Source organism: Garra rufa, chromosome 15, assembly GCF_049309525.1.
Source record: "Garra rufa chromosome 15, GarRuf1.0, whole genome shotgun sequence".
Taxonomy (NCBI): Eukaryota; Metazoa; Chordata; class Actinopteri; order Cypriniformes; family Cyprinidae; genus Garra; species Garra rufa.
Window position 1 is genome coordinate 41449705 of NC_133375.1, and position 5195 is coordinate 41454899.

The following is a 5195-nucleotide window of genomic DNA, read 5'->3' on the forward strand; positions in this document are numbered from 1 at the left end:
GTTAAACAGCCACATCATGACGGTAATGAGGACGCTAAAAAGACACTTTACCTGCAGCGTCCAGGTGGCAGCGAACCTGTTTACCGCGGGAACACAAGCTGGAATCAGCAACTGGAAAACAAAATCGGGTAGGTTTTTTTATTCAGCTGATAGTTGAACTTATTATGTATGTATAATGTTATATATTTATAGTTTTACAGTTGATTTAGTTTATTGTTGTTGTTGTTTTTATTATTATTAATATTACTACTACTATTATAAAAATAATAATGATTAAAAAATTAATTGTGCTGTATTATGTAAGCTGTTTTCTGGCTAAAAAAAAAAAAAAAAAATTATATTCAAACAAAATAAAGTATGATTCAGCCAACTGATGCTTAATGACAGTTCTATATTCTTAAAATAAAATAAAATATGATTCAGCCAATTGATGCTTAATGTTAGTTTTAATGCTTAAAATAAAATTAAATGTAAATAAAATATGATTCCGCCAAATAATGCTTAATGTTAGTTCTAATGCTTAAAATTTAAAATTAAATATGATTCAGCCAACTGATGCTTAACGTCAGTTCTAATCCTTAAAATAAATTTAAAATTAAATATGATTCAGCCAGCTGATGCTTAACGTTAGTTCTAATGCTTAAAATAAATTTAAAATTAAATATGATTCAGCCAATTTATGCTTAACGTTAGTTCTGATGCTTAAAATAAAATAAATTTAAAATTAAATATGATTCAGCCAACTGATGCTTAACATTAGTTCTGATGCTTAAAATAAAATAAATTTAAAATTAAATATGATTCAGCCAACTGATGCTTAACATTAGTTCTGATGCTTAAAATAAAATAAATTTAAAATTAAATATGATTCAGCCAACTGATGCTTAACATTAGTTCTGATGCTTAAAATAAAATAAATTTAAAATTAAATATGATTCAGCCAACTGATGCTTAACATTAGTTCTGATGCTTAAAATAAAATAAAATAAATTTAAAATTAAATATGATTCAGCCAACTGATGCTTAACATTAGTTCTGATGCTTAAAATAAAATAAATTTAAAATTAAATATGATTCAGCCAACTGATGCTTAACATTAGTTCTGATGCTTAAAATAAAATAAATTTAAAATTAAATATGATTCAGCCAACTGATGCTTAACATTAGTTCTGATGCTTAAAATAAAATAAAATAAATTTAAAATTAAATATGATTCAGCCAACTGATGCTTAACATTAGTTCTGATGCTTAAAATAAAATAAAATAAATTTAAAATTAAATATGATTCAGCCAACTGATGCTTTACGTTAGTTCTGATGCTTAAAATAAAATTAAAATAAAATATAATTCAGCCAACTGATGCTTAACGTTAGTTCTTATGCTTAAAATAAAATTAAATAAAATTAAAATAATATATAATTCAGCCAACTGATGCTTAACGTTAGTTCTTTTGCTTAAAATTAAAATAATATATAATTCAGCCAACTGGTGCTTAACGTTAGTTCTTATGCTTAAAATAAAATTAAAATAAAATATAATTCAGCCAACTGATGCTTAACGTTAGTTCTAATGCTTAAAATAAAATTTATATAAAATATGATTCAGCCAACTGATGCTTAACATTAGTTCTGATGCTTAAAATAAAATAAATTTAAAATTAAATATGATTCAGCCAATTGATGCTTAACGTTAGTTCTTATGCTTAAAATAAAACTAATTAAAATTAAAATGATTCAGCCAACTGATGCTTAATGTTAGTTCTGATGCTTAAAATTCACCCAACTGATGCTTAAAGTTAGTAATGATGCTTAATTTTGGTTCTGATGCTTAAAATTAAATTAAAATGATTCAGCCAACTGATCCTTAACATTAGTTCTGATGCTTAAAATAAAATTAAAATATGGTTCAGCCAACTGATGCTTAACGTTAGTTCTGATGCTTAAAATAAAATAAAAAATATGATTCAGCCAATTGATGCTTAACGTTAGTTCTAATGCTTAAAATAAAATTATAAAAATATGATTCAGCCAGCTGATGCTTAATGTTAGTTCTGATGCTTAAAATTAAATCAAATTAAAAAAATATGATTCAGCCAACTGATGCCTAATGTTAGTTATGATGCTTAAAGAAAAAAGATTCAGCCACTGATGCTTAATGTTAGTTCTGATGCTTAAAATAAAAATATGATTCAGCCAACTGATGATTAACGTTAGTTCTAATGCTTAAAATAAAATAAAAAAAATATGATTCAGCCAACTGATGCCTAATGTTAGTTATGATGCTTAAAGAAAAAAGATTCAGCCACTGATGCTTAATGTTAGTTCTGATGCTTAAAATAAAAATATGATTCAGCCAACTGATGATTAACGTTAGTTCTAATGCTTAAAATAAATTAATTTAAAGTAAAATGATTGTCAACTGATGCTTAATTTTGGTTCTGATGCTTAAAATTAAATTAAAATGATTCAGCCAACTGATCCTTAACATTAGTTCTGATGCCTAAAATAAAATTAAAATATGGTTCAGCCAACTGATGCTTAACATTAGTTCTAATGCTTAAAATAAAATCAAAATAAAATATGATTCAGCCAACTGATGCTTAACATTATTTCTAATGCTTAAAATAAAATTTGAATATCATGATTCAACCAATTGATGCTTAACGTTAGTTCTAATGCTTAAAATTAAATTAAAATGATTCAGCCAACTGATGCCTAATGTTAGTTATGATGCTTAAAGAAAAATATTCTGCTAACTGATGCTTAATGTTAGTTCTGATGCTTAAAATAAAAATATGATTCAGCCAACTGATGCTTAACGTTAGTTCTAATGCTTAAATTAAAATTTAAAAATATGATTCAGCCAACTGATGCTTAACGTTAGTTCTAATGCTTAAAATAAAATTTAAAAATATGATTCAGCAAACTGATGCTTAATGTTAGTTCTGATGCTGAAAATTAAATTTAAAATAAAATATGATTCAGCCAACTGATGCTTAACGTTAGTTCTGATGCTTAAAAATAAAATAAAATAAAAAATATGATTCAGCCAACTGATGCTTAACATTAGTTCTAATGCTTAAAATAAAATTATAAAAATATGATTCAGCCAACTGATGCTTAATGTTAGTTCTGATGCTTAAAATAAAATATAAAAAAACATCATTCAGCCAACTGATGCTTAACGTTAGTTCTAATGCTTAAAATAAATTTTAAATTAAATATGATTCAGCCAACTGATGCTTAACATTAGTTCTGATGCTTAAAATAAAATAAAATAAATTTTAAATTAAATATGATTCAGTCAACTGATGCTTAACATTAGTTCTGATGCTTAAAATAAAATAAAAATAAAATATGATTCAGCCAACTGATGCTTAAAGTTCTAATGCTTAAAATAAATTAAGCATCAGTTGGCTGAATTATATTTTATTTTAATTTAATTTAATTTTAGTTCTAATGCTCAATTCAATTTAAATATGATTCAGCCAACTGATGCTTAATGTCTGTTTATATATAATTTTAATGTTGTAATGCTTAAAATTAAATTAAATAAATGAAAATAAAATAAATATGATTTAGCCAGTTAATGCCTAATATCGGTTCTAGTACTTAAAACTTAATTTAATTTAGTTCAATTCAATTAAAATAAAATATGATTCAGCCATCTAATGCTTCATATCAGTTCTAATGCTTAAAATAAAATTAAATTCAAATTAAATATGAATCAGCCAACTGATGCTTAATGTCAGTTCTAATGCTTAAAATAAAAAACAAAAAAATATATGTACAGGTTAGAATGACAGATTGACAAAAACACAGTCAAACTTAGTTACACAATATTGTGATGCGGATATCTGTGTTTAGAGGTCATGCACTAGAATGATGCCTGACAGTGAGGCATGAGAAGTGATGCGTTGCCGTGTCCCATCATGCCCTCTGTCTGTAGAGGCCAATTCAGTTCACCATCAGATTTAAAAGCCTCTGCAGTTTCATTCTAAATCCTGAGAGTGTTGCATTAGCGTTTGTTCTGTTAGTGTGAAAACAACACTCTTACTTTGGTTTTTCCTGTTGAAGTAACATACTTTTTTTCCCTGTAGTGCTCAGTATGTGTCTGACTTAAGGAATAATCAGTAGGCATGCAAATCCTGACATGCGAGATGCACTATGACACAAACGGCATATATTACCATAACATGACATATGCATTTTAAATAGATCAAATTAATATGTCCTTGCTGTCAGTCCTATTGCATATTTCTATACCTCCAGCTCAGGGTATGTCAAACAATCAAAGAGCCTCATTTGAATTTCATGCATATATGGCTGTGAAGCATATCTTTCATTTAGAGATCAGATGTGATCGGATGTTTTTGGTAATTAAAGAGAGTGTATATTCATATAGGGCATCGTATAAGTGACGTGTTACGTGTGAACTCATCTGTGTGTGTTTGTGCCCGTAGGCCGTGTCCTGCTGTCCTGTATCCGATCGGCCCCTTCGGTCACGGATGAGTGAGCTGCCCTGCTCTTCTGCGTTTTCTGGTTGCCGGTTGTTTTTGATGCCCTCGGGGCGCCATAACGGTGAGGACATGTAAACCGAGAGGACAGGAGAAAATCAAATAATTTTACCATGGTTAAATAGTGTTTTTATGCATGATATGGAGCAGCAGCAGCAAATACAGTACATAAGTGTTCAGTAAATAGTTCAATAAATTAATCAGAATCCATATTTTTCTGCCAAGTAATATAGTTATTTCTCATGATCTCTCTCCTGAGATATGATAGTCGAGTTTTAGCAAACTTGAGGTTGAAAACTGCATTTCACCGTTCAGTTTGATTGCGTTTACCACACACAGTGATATACTGTAAATAGTGATGCATGAAAAACTGTCAGAAATTCTTGATTAATGCATTGATGGTTCATTATGACATGAAAGTTTATAATTTAACATATAAACACTTTCCCCATTAGCAATAAAACTGACATTTGCCAAAATAAAATGACTTATTATTATTATTATTATTATTATTATTAGATTTTGAAGTTATGGTCAGTTGTGTAGCTTACCAGTAACTTTAAACCATCTAGTATTAGTTTTGACTCCAAAATGATACATTTAAAATGTGTCTTAAATGCTAATTAATGTTATGTTTTCAAATATAAAATCAAAATCTTTAAACTTTCAGTATTCATAT